This window comes from Macrosteles quadrilineatus, unplaced genomic scaffold (assembly GCF_028750875.1).
Source record: "Macrosteles quadrilineatus isolate MER2022 unplaced genomic scaffold, UCM_ALF_1.0 Scaffold_1__1_contigs__length_201487025, whole genome shotgun sequence".
Classification (NCBI taxonomy): Eukaryota; Metazoa; Arthropoda; class Insecta; order Hemiptera; family Cicadellidae; genus Macrosteles; species Macrosteles quadrilineatus.
Genome location: NW_026542594.1, coordinates 176,782,630 through 176,798,857, shown reverse-complemented (window position 1 = coordinate 176,798,857; position 16,228 = coordinate 176,782,630). Strand labels below are relative to the sequence as shown.

The window sequence follows — 16,228 nt, the reverse complement described above, 5'->3', positions numbered from 1 at the left end:
ACAAATCAAAAAAATGCTACAAGCTTTACCAATTATTCCTAGTCAAACTCTGCATTAATTTAGATCGATACAAAAGGTTTCTCGTTCGTTTTTGTCGAAAATATATATATAATACCGATATCTACTACAAATAATTATTTTTGTATACACTCAATGCATACTTTAATTAAGTAATAATAATCAGCACGAGTAGCCAGGAAGGACATTTGAAATATTTTAGTTGTTGGAGTATTTTATAAATTCTTCTCTTCCCATAGGTATTTAAATATTTAAGTTAATGCCTCTCCTCTCAAAGGATTCGCCCCTAACTAAACAAATCTCATTTTAACTACCATATCCCTTAAAATATGCACTTAATTATCATAAAAAATTTGTAGAAACCGTGTTTGATAAATTAAATGCTGAAAAAAGATCATTTAATTCTTTGTGTGCAAAATCATGATTTTATTTCGTATGTAAAACAACAACAACAAAAATATAGGCCCATTAATCATCATCATAATTCCACACTTAAGTAGAATATACTATACTTTTGACGACATTTTGCTACTAGACACGTTCAACAGAAAATATTTAGTAGAACGTGTTCAATTCTTATATACAAGTTATATACAAGTAGTGATAAGAAAATAATTAAATTTAAGAACATAAAATAAATGTGTTTGCCTTCATCATCCACTACCAAATCGTATTTCAAGGATCAGGTTGTGTTTAGGATTTTCTTATGCAATAAAACCGTCCATATAACACCATTTTTATGTTTATAGGGTAACTATAAGCTTCTATAACAATGTTATGAGTTTACCGAATTCCCAGATGTACATGTTTAACTTAAAACGCTAATGCCAAGGTTATATGCGGTATGATACTGTTTGTCATATAAGAGTTCCAAGTTTTATAGATAAATATTATAATGTAATTTTACCTAAAGCTATTTAACTGACCGCTTACGTTTTATACTTCCTTGCTCGTTTATGACTTGAGTCACAATATAGTCATCCGATAATATTTATGGTATAGATAAACATAAATATGTTTAGGCTACCATTAATACTTTACATTGTGTTTCAATCTTCGTGTTATGGATTCAACATAAAAAAAATCTGTTACCTATAGAATTTTACAACAATTGAAGTTATCAGTCTGATAATGTGAGTTTTTAATGAGCCATGTTAAGTTTTTTTTTTTTTTTTTTTTTATGTTTACGTGTGTAACTATTACAATTTTAATACAAACATTTTGTTTTGCAATAGTTATTTCTGGATCATATAAATTTGAAGTAAGTTAATTCTAATTTTATAAATCGATTTTGTTAATAAAAAAAATTATTCTTCTCTCCCAATCACGATCAACTTGTATATGTTTTATGTAAAATATATTGTAGGAAGATACATCACGGATAAACCTTATTAAAAAGTTGATATACCTGTGTTTCAGTAAAAAAAAATATTTTGACGCAAAAGGATGGATTTAAAGTCCAGGCAAGTCAAACATAACTATTCTCTTGTACACCATATTTTTTTTGTGTTCAGTTATATACTTACATATATATTTCAAATACAGCTTGACCAGTTCAAACGGGACGATTTTCACAAAAGCAAACCTTAAATGTCATCATAATCGTGTTTGGCACTAGTTATATATGCATGCTAATGAAGTAATGTGCTCTCTAAACATCCTGCATGTTTGTCGTTGGAAAATTCCCCACATTTAAATATTTACTGTGCAGTTTTGTTATTTACTACTTAGTTAAATTAATATTTACCACTGTAGCGTAGTTTTTGTGTATCATTAAATTTAGTTTCATTTGATTTTCGTGGATGTTGAGTATCTATTCATAAATATACTTAGTTTTATTTTACATGGCGTTTTGCTGTTTTATTTATTTCAATACAAAATTTCCCTAGGAACTGTTAAACTTTAACATTATTAAAACATTTATTTGCAATTTTAATAAACACTTTTATTAAGATCATAAATACTATTTCATATTATTAAATGTATTTCAAATTTGCGCATGGTAAAAAAAACGAAAAAATTAAATAACCAATGAGAAAAATTACTGTACGAAGATTTAAAGTTTATTTAATATAAGCTTCAATAACCAAATTCATAATCAAATATAAACCATGCGTAATAACATGTCAAGGAACACTTAAAACATTTTAAACTAACCCACACGAAATATAGGCTACAGGCTACATTTAAATAATTACAAATGATATCCTTGTCAAACCAAATAACTGAATTTATATTTACCTTTGCTGAATTGATTAAATATGTGATTAATGATTACCTCTCTTCTGCATATTTTGCTGTGACGGTCACTATTTCATCGTCAATCTAATTATTTTCTCATTTAGGCACAAACAAAATTATTGGGCTGTAATTTTGTAGATTTAATGGGACAACATAATTAAGTTTGCATGATGAACTATTTGTTTCATTTAAAAGTAAATAATTTATTAATTTTACTTTTTGCATTAATGTTAAAAATAAGTTAAATGTGTCAACAATCGTTAAGTAAGATTATTTCACAATATTAAACATTTAAAAATGTGATACTGTAAATGCCTAGTTCGTCATCACTAACTATCATCGTAACACTAAATACATATCTTTGTGACGTTGAGATGAAACGTTAAAAATGTTGAATAAATGTTTGTTAAAAAGGAAAAGCAAAATAAATGTCCGGAAAAGCAATAAACAAATTCAACTGTGTATAACAACTAAATACATAAATACAACTTATGATCTTTTTTTTTTTGTTTCTCAATACTAGTGCCAATTCAGTTAGAAATAATAGCTAATGGATTTTTCTAAGAAAAATCTTTTTTTTTTAATTATTATGGCTCGTTTTTTCACAATCTTTAATTTTTATTTCAGTAATTTAATAATGTTATACGTTAGTATATTTTGAGACGTTTCCTCCAATATTGGTTCTGAATAGTAGATGACCTTGGCACTCTTGCCGAGCTTCTTACCCCGTCCCAAGATAGTATTTAAGCTTCTTACAACAAAATGCTTCTGCCACAGCAAAACTTCCATCACTTACATCAGTGGTTCCATTGAGTCTGTGATTGTATTCAAATAAGACTTGTTTTCTGAATAGTACGTTGCCAATTAAATGACTTTGGCCCAATTCTCACTTAAGTTGCTATGAACTCAAACTTTTGTTTTGTAGAGTTTTAAAATGGTTCTCTAGCCGTTTTAGTATTTTCAGTATCTTCGTAAAATATATTACTGAATAGTGTTTAAATTCTACTACTTACTTTTTTTCTATTTTAGGCTATAAAAATAGTTTTTGCTTATGTATGAACATATTTTGCAAACAAACTCAGAAACCAATTTTTGACTAATGATGTTTTCCAATATGGTGAATAAATATATTTATTATTCATACAGAGACTAAATATTCTCCTATAGTGTGAGGTGGAATTACATAATAGTTAGTAACTGAATATTGTTTTGTTCCGAAATATATCTTGTAAAACAAAGATGTGTGTGAAACAAAGAGACTAATAAGTGTAGCTTTAGTATGTGTATTATGATTATGACAGATTTGCTAAAATGGCTGAGTACAGGAAAACAAATATTAATTAAACTACGTTCATTGTCATACTTAAGCTAGCAAGTTCTGTAAGGCTACTTTGGGAATTGTTTGTTGTACTGTTATAAGTAAATTAATTCTGGTAGGTTATGGTTTGTCAAGCTTAAGTTGGCAGGACTTTTAAGGAGTTGGAAAACTGAAAGCCTCTGATAGTACAGTTTTAAGATTTTAATCCTTGCATAAGATTAATCGTTTTGTCCTGGCTAAATAAATGGCTGATTTAGTTTGTAAAAATCTACAAAACTACACTGCATCCTGCCCTTACGTATTCGTATTTATATTTACGTACACAGGTTACATTTCTGACTTAGGTAACGAAATTCTACTTGTGATCAACTAATTTAAGACCAAGCGCTGCAAACTCAATCATAATTATCAATTTTTAGTTATCAAGTAATTAAGATTGGGACGCAGCCTAGGTGCGTATTTTAACCCGGATATGAGTAAAGGCTGAATGTAGAATGGTGTGAAATGATCTGTGTAGCTTTATTGCTGACTAAGATCAGCTGTTTCATCAGTCAGAATAATTTATTGAAAGCCAGTATCACGATCAGGTTTCAAACCATCAAAAACCTACTAATCTTTCTCAGGATTAAACTGTCGCCCTTTTGATTGTTAGATGAGCACTTAACCATTTCAGTTATTTCCATAAACTGCACGTCGTAGTGGCCTGTAGAAACCAAACTAAGAATGTTAAAGTGCAAAATAAATTTTAGTAATACATAGAAGTTCAGAGTATCACATTTTATCAAAATCTTTTAACTTAATGATTTTTCAAAGTTGTAAATCTAAGTAAATTAACTTATAGTAAAAAAAAAAAACAAATTTCTGTATGAATGTTTATGATTTAAATGAATCTTTGGTCATCATTTCAATTTGTTATTTTGTAAACGTAGTGTTTCATACAGACTATTTGTAAGAATATTCAGAGTTAAGAAAAAATGTGTAATATGCTTTGTATAATTTTAAAACATCGTTAATACCGAAGGATGTTTCAGAAACGGTGTAAGATTAGTGGAGCTGAAGTGTAATCTAACATCTTATCCCACGAGCTTTGTAAATAAATGTCTTTCGTCTACCTCTTACTAGAAAGCATTTTTAAGAAGACAATGTTATATAAAATTTGATATTTTCGCACTTTGTGTTTACCAGTAAGAACAGTTTTTTACACAAAAATATAGTTATACGGTTTAAATTATATAACCGAACGAAACACGCATTTAACAAGTGCATCATGGACACCAGATAAACGTTTTTACTTTTTATACGTTACAATGTAAAACAAAAATACGTTTTACTTTATTTATTGACCAAATGGAAAAAATGACCAAGGGGTAAACTTTTTTTAAATAAAATCTTCATATGTCTTACATAATACAAAATGTATAATAATGAAAATTAAGGGGTTGCTTAGTACAAAATTATTTACCGCGTTTGATACAATAGAAATGTGTTAAGTTAATTCAAAAATACTTAAGAACAAGTAATGGACGAACATCTTGAAAAACTTAATGAAGATTTATTCTTGAATTCTAAAAACATTTTACATTTTTACCTTGGGGATTCAGTCAATACATTTATGAAATAAGATTAATATGTGTGCCGTATGCTTCCCAGCAATGTGTAAAGCATATACGAAATAATGTGTAAAATGTAGCAGGCCTAGCTTAATTTCCTCAATGCCTTTTCTTTTAATAATTGTAAAAACATAATAGTATATTTTAAATACATTTCGGTAATTCTGAGCGATTACTTGGTCAACCCCAATTTTTTTCATATTTTACTACGGTCATCAGGAGGTTCTCAGAAAGCAAGAAACATATAATTCAAGCCCCGCAAGGTTAAGTTAGGTTAGGTTAAGTTAGGTTATTAATTAACCTAACCTAACCTAACGTAACCTAACCTAACGGTACTGTTACAATTGGCCTTAGAGATGTATTTGAGACTAAAAAATATAATAAGTTAGGTTAGGTTAAGTTAGGTTATTTTAAGTTAGGTAACGTGTTTTCACACCCGTCACATAGAAAAGGATTGTCGGAGGAACCACTAGCCATAGCCATAACGGTACTGTCACAACTGGCCTTCCGCGCGTCTCCCGCAAGCCACTGTTATCGCTTGGACTTTGAACATTCTTATCGCTCGGCAACCTGTACGATGGCCTTGCGGGCCTTAAATTATATGTTTCTTGCTTTCTGAGAACATCCTGATGACCGTAGTAAAATATGAAAAAAATTGGGGTTGACCAAGTAATTGCTCAGAATTACCTATATTTCTTTTAAATAGTGTATATTTTTGTATATTTCTATCATTTTTGGCACAATAACATTGTCTAACAATTGTGCATATTTTCTTCCTGATTGGTATTGTGTAACACAAAAATCAAAAACGAAATCCCATAGCTCAGGCTTTTCTCGGAAAATAGGGCCTTAAATTAATACATGGAATTAACTTTTAACGAAATTAAATTGTTTCATCGACGAAATTATTACCAAAGTGTTAGATGTATTGCAAAGGAGAATTTTCCCGAATTTGTACAAGGAACTTAAGTTTATACTTTTCAAAAAAGAGTTTTACAATATGACGAATACATATTATAAAATATTAAAATTGAGTGTGCAATTGTACCGTAGAGTAAAATGAAGCACATAAATTCAGTGTTAAGTATTCAAATTATATGTTTTACAAGTGGTTAACTAACCAAACTGGAAAATCCGCAGGCTAAAGCAGACTGGTTGGTTCTTTAAGTTTAAATGAGGAAACACAGGTGTTGAATTAAATTTTAACTATCTGTAAAACTTCAATTTAACCAGAATAGTAAAACCTTTGTTACTTTGTTTGCAGGAACCTTATTGAATGGTTATTTCTAATAACATATTTATACTTAGAGCTATAAATTGTTTAATGTATTGTGGTTATGTAAACTTGTATGTATTTTAATATTTAAAAACATGCAAAGGTTTTTATTGTGATCCGGTTTACAATACAGCTTTATAGAAAATTACCTTAAAGCAATCAATTGACTATTGAAACCACTTTGAAAGCCACAATGACGCGTGGATATGCTGCTATAATTGTTATAAATAGTTACATTTTTTTAATGTAACGTATGATATGCTAATCATTACATTTTACTCATAAGGTCAATTTATCGTTTCTTAGGTAATAAGTGTTTTTAAATATTTCTATATACTCTACCAAATACTGATATTTATGTGTAATTGGAAAATAAATTAAAAAATTTGAGCATTATATAGTATTGTTAAACATAATATCGATAGTAATATAATTTTTTAGAACATCATGCAGCTTTCGAATAAGTAGAGCAAGGATGTTACTTCGATATAATAAAAACATGATTTTTTGTTGACAGCTAGTTTATCAAACAATAATTCCACAGTTGTTTGATATTCGTCGTTCATGAAATACTTCACGAACTTAATTAAATAATCATCATTACATAGCAAAAATCACTAAAAAAGAAGAATATTTGTTTATATGAATCTATATCACGTAGCATGATAATTTAACATCTCTATTCACAGTATTTTTCATTCGTTTCTGTATTGCAAAAGTAATATCTTTTGATTAAGTTTTGGTTTTGTTAGTGCGTGAACAAGAACTTAGGTCTTTCAAGCGTTGTTGCAATTACAAGTTTATACTTAAGACATTGAAAACTTCTGATGTCGCCTCCAATATCCCTCTAACACGAAAATGTTTGAGGAAACTTCAGTTATGATAATAGATTTGCTATTTTGATTTGCTGTTTATTTGATTTACTATTATATTAACTATTGTTGTAGACCTCTTTGACCGGATACATAGAACTTATTCATAAATTCATCGGAAAAGCATGGCCAAATAATAAAGAAAAATTATTTCAAAAACATATAATGACATCTCTAACAAAACATAATTTAATAAAATAAATTATCTGCTTTAAACTGTAAACTATTTTCACAATATCAACTTTTTTTCAATTTTACCTAAGCCTAACACATATGAAATGCGATAAAATCATCAAAATATTAATTTACGATACGATTGTCAAACTATTAATTATTAAAGAAACAATTTTAAAAATATGAATTCATGAAGGTTGAAATGTTATGAAATCATTAGAGCAAAATTTTGTATAAATACCACCAACATTATCAACTGTTTTGATAACATTTGTTCTATTGTCTAATTTAGACAACAAAAATAAATTAAAAACAAAATCTGTTGGCAATCTAAACGTGTATGCTTTATTAGTTGACCTCATAAGCAAATTAAACACAACCGAGGAATGCTCGGTCACCTGGTATTTATTTATTTTTAATACGAAAAAGGTTGGGAAGTTGTATAAAGAAAGTACCGTAGCTATTTTTTACCTAAGCCAAATGTTATACGTAATAATAGAGAAAGGCATTACTCAACTAAAATTTATTTTATTATCTGAACACACTAGGATATTGTAATATATTTGTTTCCATTAGCCAAAATACAAAACCTTTAAAAAAATAGTTGATAAGCTTTGAATATTTATTTTTAGGATTTCACAAGCTGTATCAATTTTTTCAATTTTTTTTGTATCGAGTTTTTAAATGTTGCTCTTTTCGATTTGGTTTGAACTTCACTGTTGGTGATGGTGAGTTAATGTTGTTCAAGGGTTTATTGCGGACATTTTCCATCACGATGGTAAAAAAACAATACACAACGTTTCGGGATCTGGTATCTGATCCCGTCCTCAGTTGAACAAAACTTAACTAATACATTACAACTAACAATACACAAATGCCCAACCCTAGTTAGAATACACTACACAGAGTAGCAGTTAAAATTTACAGTGCATATTTTGTACTACTACTCTCTGTAGTGTATTCCAACTTGGGTTGGGCGTTTATGTATTGTTAGTTGTAATGTGTTAGTTAAGTTTTTTTTTACCTATGCACAGGATTAGATTTCGGATCCCGTAACGTTGTGTATTGTTTTTTTATCATCGTGATGGAAAATGTCTTCAATAAACCTTTTCGATTTTGTTTGTGTGTTGAAAATGTATATATATTTTAGCTATCTACACATATAGTTCTATGATTCAGTTTATGAATATTGTATTATTTTATTACACTTGTAAAACGATATTCAGGGTGGTATTTAAAAATTATATTTATCCAAACACTGTGGTTTTATCACACACAAGTTCCCTCATTCGAAGAGTTTTCGAAACTTTTGCATTTATAAGTGTAATGCTTGTTCTTAACTACTCCACATGAGAACTTCACACATTCTGGGTTAATGTTAGAACAACATGTGAAATGAAAGTTCTAAAGAAAACACATTACAAAAATGTGTTAAACTTTATAGCTAAACTTCCAGTCTTATGCTAAATAAGTATCTGCAAACAATATTTAATTCAGGAGTTTTTCTCTTTAGTAACCTGAGGGTACCTGAGTTCCTGAGGGCTCGGCAGTAACTGGAATCCAATGGAGTATATATTACGTAAAAATGTTGGGTAATTTATAACGAGTTTGCTTAACTCATTACCATAGTTCAAATTAACTGCTCCATAGGCAAAATTTACTTCTCAGGTAATTTTAAGTTTTTATCTTAATTTTTATGTGTCATATGAATTATTGTTTGCTTGTTCTTTTCAGTACATAACAAAGGGTTTTTTTACCTTCATAGATCTGTGAATATTATTGCTTTACCGAAGCAACTGCGATGAGTTTTAGTTTTTTAGATACCTTCCAACACTAGGAAAAATTAAAAATTGTATTATAAATTTACATTTTTCAATCTTCAAAATTGGCAATTTCACTTTAAGATAAAAATTATTATTGACAGGTGGAATATGCAGCAGGTTTACAAATATGTTTTTTTTTTAGAAATTTACTCATATTCATACTTTTGAATTACGTAAAATCTAAATTTAAAAACACTGCTTTGCATTGTGTACAATATTTTAACAATATATTAATTAATATGGACTTAATATAAATCTTAATTTATCACAATGTGTAATTTAATACAGATTAAAGAATCGAAATTAACAAAATATCCCTTCCAAAGGAAAAGGGATACCTAAGAGTTACACAGCTTTAGATGAAAACTAAACAAACAGGTGATGTCATCATAACAAAGATTAAAAGTTGGCGATTGATCAGATTTGAACTTGCGTTTCCAGGGTTGAAAAGCTGTGCTCTCCCCGCCATATCAAGCATTAGATAGTTTCCCTAGGTTCCCACTAGTCATAATACAAATAAATAGTTATGGCACAATTCACTATTTTGCCAATTAATACCGTTAGTTTTACAATTAAAGTTACTACAATTACATTTTATACTGTAGCATATTGTTTGTCATGTGAGTTGTAGTAAGATAATGTATACATCCATCGAGCTGTTATTTTCCCAAGTAATAATCCGCAAGTCTTATCCCTGGCAAGGCCTTAACTTTATGACGGCCATTTGAGATAACGCCAGCATCTTGCGTTATACTTCATCCTATAAACATTGTTTGACAAACACGAAAATTCTCAATAAGTTTTTTATAGCTTATACTACGTGCACAGAAAAAAGTACTTCATCTAAAAAGCAATCACCATATTTAAGCGAAGAAGGCTTTGGGGATTTGTAAAAATCTAACCAGATAGAAGTTATGATCTCCTAAACTTTTATGTAAGATTCTTAGTATATATTCTACCGTTTCTGAACGTTAATTATAAGTGATTAAGCTTCATCATTTGCTGGGTTTTACTTGTGGATAACAAATGGTTAAACTGACTAAAGTAATAGGTGGTGTTAGGTAATTTGATAAACATGAGTCGTTCTTATGTACGTGCTTAGTAAGGAATATGAATGTTTGAAAGTATGAAACCAATCTACTATTTCACAGGTATCTTGTAGCTACAGAAAATTGTAAGACTATTTTCACTAATTATTAAATTAAAATAAAGATCATTATATAAAAAAAAATCTTTATATTTATACGTTCCTGTTCGTAGTAGTGTATATGCGTATTTCAGAAAATATGTCAAATCAAATGTCAGATCATTATCAAAGATACCTTGTATTTTCATTAATGGAATAAAAGGCCAGGTTTTAGCTTCTGCCTACTATCCTAAAAACATCTTTTCACTGGATGGTAAATCTATTAGGCTCGGTTAAGTTTTTGTCTTATTAAATATCAGTTTTGCAGTTTTTGTGATAAATGTGGTATTTTGAAGAGGTTTACAGAGTTTTAACTACAATAACTACATTATAATAGATAAATTACTTTTACCCATTAAGTAGTACAGTTAGTTATACTCATGAAAATATTGCATTATTCCTCTACTGTGAAATGTATTGATAAGCATTAAGTTTAGCATTCAACATATACTTATTTTAATAAAATACTGTATATTTGTTAAATAAATTAGAGATAAAAAATGTATAGAAAAATGATTTTTTAAAGAAACCTTTGCAGGAAACTAAAAATATGGAAAGCAAAGCAGGGTTGGTTTTCGTATTACCTTTTTATGTTTTAACGGACATCGGGTTTAAATATCGTTTAAAATTATAATTTACTTTTTATTTGTAATCTAAAACTGATTACAGAGGATAAATTACTTTTCATTAGGTAATTTAGAAGAATAAACACCCACTGATACGGTCAAAGTCAAAATCCAAGTATCAAACCAATCAGGAATAAAGTTTTTTTTCGTTCATACTAAATCGAAAAATGTTTTGACTACTATTTAACGCAAGAATACAAGAATATAGTTCCAATAACACAACATGGTAATGATGGATTGGTGGTGATGTAAAAAGAAAATGTCCTTAACATCTTGGATTGATAACACTCGATTGTGTTTATTTTAAAGAACGAAACTTTCAAGTAACTGATTAAAATATTGTGTCAGAGCTCGGTGAGTATCAACATTTTTTTTCTTACATAAGCTTCGTTTTATACTCTATGTAAATTACCACCACAAATCACAGTAGCGTGCAGACTAAGCACACCAGGTAGGTCGTGTTGGTTAGCATTATCCTGGTTGTATATTCAATGCTCACTTCCTAGGTTTGGGTGTATTAAAGTTGTATTCTTAAAGTTGTGTTATGAATAATGTTTAAGTAATAGTTTTTTTTGGGTTTTTTTTTTGTAAAACAAATACGAAATATTCAATATAATGTAGTTATACTGAATTTTTACAAACATTTAATATTTTAATGCATGGTATTATTTTATTATTTTTATTTTATGGGAAGCTCGTGTAGTTTATGTTGAATATAAGTGTAGAGAAGAAAAGCAAAAACTTTTTATATCCACTAAGACCAATACCCCATATTTAGAAAACTCAACCACTTTTGACAAATTAGTGACTATTTAACATTTGATTATTAAAGACAAGTCTAATTACAATGTCCTAAGCAAAAGAGTAGATAGAAAATTTATAAATTATTTCTACATTTTATTGATTTCATTTTGAGTGTACAAGTATTTGCTCTTATTTACCTAGCTATTCGACAGATAACCCACTTAGACTCGTTGTAATGGAGTATTTTATTTTTTGTATTTTACTTACTAAACATGACGGTTAAAAATTAAAATATAATATTTTTTTTGAATTTACTCTAAAATAAAAAAATTTTTCCACACAATGGAAATTTTTTTTGGAAACTCCTTTAAGATTTAAGTTAATAAATTAACTGAAAGAAATAAAACTTGATTGTAACAAAACAGAATCCAATAGAGGCAATATATTAAATCTCGTAGTAGCGTTAGCGTACTCAGGGCGTCTCTAAAGAATACAACAGGTTGTTAACTTTTGGGTTGGGGCTCAATAGCGACAATACGATATAGAACACTGACAACACTGTTCTGTTTTTGTAAGAGTTAAAAGTTTAACACCATACCAATACGTTTTTACCTTATGGTTATGAAAATGAGCACATGTTATTTGCAAAGTACCAAAATCATATATTCTATAAAATTACCACAAATTCTATACATTTTCTAAATTTTTGGGCAAAGTGTTATATGGATTAGTAATAATAGAAACGTATTAACTTTATTGTGTTAAATATTTGACATTTTGTAAAATATCTACAGCTTAGCGTAACAAAGCATTAATGTATTTAACCGTGCACATTATTAACGTTATCCTTCCAAAACAATTGTGCGAACTCCTGATTACATCTATGTAAAAAAGAAAAGAACGACTTTAATACTTTCAAATGATTCTACTTTGTTTACTGTTTTACCTTTCTAACCTATAGAACATATCCATGATTAGTTATCGATTTATTTTCAACCTATTATTTTTGCGAATGTCATCTTATAAGTGGTTAAGGCCCCACGAACTCGTTAGAAAGCTCGTTATCCGTTGTAGACACTAAAATTGTTTACATGTTTCCTAACCTAAGTAAAACAGTTTAAAAGAAATGAATATCTAATGTAATGAATAGGTTTACATACCTTATGATCCGACAAATAGCTGAATCATGACACATTGTTGTTTACATGTTTCAGCTTTTAGCCGCCATTGACAAAATATAGCAGCTGGATGAAGAAATCCTTGCCATTGTTTACTTATAAACCTACACATACATACATACAGTACATGCACGGGACGAAGACATTTTTATTAAAACGAATAAAAGACTTTGCAGAGCTTTTAATTTAGCTTTTTTAATTCCCTATTAAAAAATAACAAGTTCAGAAACAGCGAATAAAAAATAGCTGAAATATTACGATTTTCTGTTGTAAAATGGGGCAAATATGACTAGCTTTTGCCTTATTCCACCCCATTTTATAACTAAAAATCGTAATATTTCAGCTTGTCTATGGACATATTTTAGTGAAATTTTGAAATTTTGTTTACTTCATACTAAGCTATCAATATATCAATTAAACCCCCCCCCCTATTTTATTTCCTGTAGCAGCAAACTTAATTACTCATTAAAATTAATGGCATTATCATTAAAAAGGAAATTAATCTGACAATTTTTAGGGAATACTTTAGTATAATTCCAGCCAGGTAGATGGAAATTCACTTAGTTTGCAGGTTTGCTGTGGCGGGGGTATTATTGATTTGTTTTCGTAAATTTCTTCGCCCAGTCCGTGTATGTGTGTGTATAAATTTATGACTAAACAATGACAAGGATTTCTTCATCGAACTGAAATTTTTAGACAATGGTGGATACAAGCTGAAACATGTAAACAACACTGTGTCATAAATAAGCTGTTTTTTTCGGATTATAAGGTATGTAAACCTATTCATCACAATGAGTATAAAAGCTCAGGAACTAGAATGGAAATGAATTATAAAAAATCGTTTATCGTTTAACAAAAAGGTACTTACTCGCCGGTAGGGGAAGTAAATAAGAGGAAACTATCTCAAATTGGCAAACTCTTCAAGTATCTGAAATCACACAAAACAAATTGTTAAGACTTTACTTCTTGCTCTTAAACACATATTTCTTTCTCAAATGTTTATAAAGTAAAAAATCATAAAACTTACTGCTATTGTAATGTAAGAAACTTCAAAAGCAATAAACATTTAAAACTAAACAATAATACTTAGTATGCAACTGTCTAGTAAATTATACTGTCAAATTTCTGCAAAGACATACTTATAAAATGTACATCTTTTAAAAGTTAGTTATATTTTGTACAAATAACTAGTAATGTTAATACATTGCTATTCGAATGTATAGCTTCTTTTGGTTCACTTGTTAAAAGAACTGAATTTTTTTTCAAACTATCATTGCTTTAGGAGCTGAGATGGTTTTAAATCTTTACCATGTGTTTACAGATTGAAGCAATGAAGATTGGCCATACAACCGGATAATGATCCAACTCGCCTGATCTGGATATGCTTAGTCTACACGCCACAGTAATCTGTGATGGTAATTTACATAGAGTATTAAACCTCAAACTTGGAAAGGAACATTTTGATAGTGTTATACATAACTGAAAAATGGGACCCTTTATTTACGAGTAGTATGGCTTTCCTCCAAGATGTGTTTGTTATAGCGTATCATTTGGATAAACTGTAGTTTTTTTTAACATAGATCCAGAAATAATGTGTGAAAGATTTAATTTTTCATTCAACCTACTTAGAGATTACCAGGAGAGTCCAACAACCCATTAGCTTTCTAAAGGATATTCAGTATTAAAAAAGTCTTTAGTATATTAAATTTGTTAAAACAATTATTTAGAAAATACAGTCTGAGAAAATAGCACCGTTTTATTTTACTACTTTGTAACGAAATCATAAATTTATTTACGAAACAGTCAGAATATTAACCGATACCTATTGAAGTATAGATACTGATTGGGGGTGATTATAGAACTTTCCTGCACAACGTATATAATAATGGGTGAATTCATATTAGCTTTGATAAAACCTAAATTTCCATTGACTCATTAGTGTATATTTTTGGTTGGTAAAATATATGCTAGGAAGTGTAGTTATATCCGGTATATTGTAAATGTTATGTGACAAATTGACTGGACAAAAAATGACTTTGCGTTTGTTTTTTTTTTCTTAAAATTTAATTACTAAAGAAATAACCATGCCTTGATACAGTATGAAACGAATTAGAAACAAATATATAACGAACATCTCTGATAGTGCAATGGTTTTATGGGAAATTCCTTTCAAGTGTTCTAGCAGTCCTTTTAAACTTATAGCACTTGTATAGCAATGAAAGGTTATAATTGGCGTTGGTTTTTAGCTTTTGCATAATTTTAAACTATTATAAACTGTATGTCTACACTTTTTATAAAACAAATAAATCTTCTTTCAGAGTACTGGAGTCAAAGTCATGGACTCAGATACTTGGTGAGATGGATGTTAAACAGGTTAGAGAAGCAATCGATCTAAACATCAAAGCTCCATGTTTCTCATTAGTTTCTCCCGTTTATTGAGTGTATTGTGTATCCTGTTAAACAGACATTCATTATACATTTATTATAGATTTCACATTATGAATTTCCAAACGTCCAATGTCTACTTTTTGATGCTGCTCATTCCATGAAAACTTACTTACATATAGTACTTTAAAAAGTACAATCAGGTCTGAACTCTCGTTTGGGGTTGATTCTCTAACTCGTTGAAGTAAATAATTCCGTAACTTATATAAATAGTGGAACATTTCTTTATAGATTCCTACCAAACCTAACTACCACTGGTTATATATATCGTAATTATATTATTGGGAATTTGTACGTTCTTTTTAAGGAAACAGTCTGATTCCTGGTCTTTTTACTACCTAGCTTCAACTTTTTGTTAGATAGCATCATGAAATGGTCAAGGAATAACTAATAGTCCAATTACAAATGGCATCTGGATTCGATAACAATCTTACTCGCAATTGAACCAGCAAACATAAAATTTGAAGACAAGCACTATAACCTTCAACCAAACCCGACCTTGTCTACCCAAACAATCTTAACATTTTCTACTGATATTTTCAGATTAAAGTTAGTAGATTATTAGTAGTTTCAGGTTGACAGCATTTACATCAAAGGTAAAAATATTAAATTCAGGAGCTTAAAAATTTATCAATAAGAAAAACTAATTTAATTGATATGACGTAATTTATTTATGATACAATCTGATCTTGAGGTTGAACAACTAGAGTATTGTTA

General features: G+C 29.1%; 1 protein-coding gene across 2 annotated transcripts in view; it reads right to left on the bottom strand.

Annotated features, from left to right (window-relative positions):
- The window catches only part of LOC128983242 (acid sphingomyelinase-like phosphodiesterase 3b), a 69,477-nt gene extending 55,484 nt beyond the window's left edge, over positions 1-13,993 (bottom strand). Inside the window, exon 1 of one of the 2 annotated variants that reach the window (XM_054402474.1) lies at positions 13,935-13,993. The gene's annotated coding sequence lies outside the window, so the exon portion shown is untranslated. The remainder of the gene's footprint in view (positions 1-13,934) is intronic. The other variant, XM_054402475.1, reaches the window with a different exon arrangement.
- Between the last annotated feature and the right edge of the window lie 2,235 nt (positions 13,994-16,228).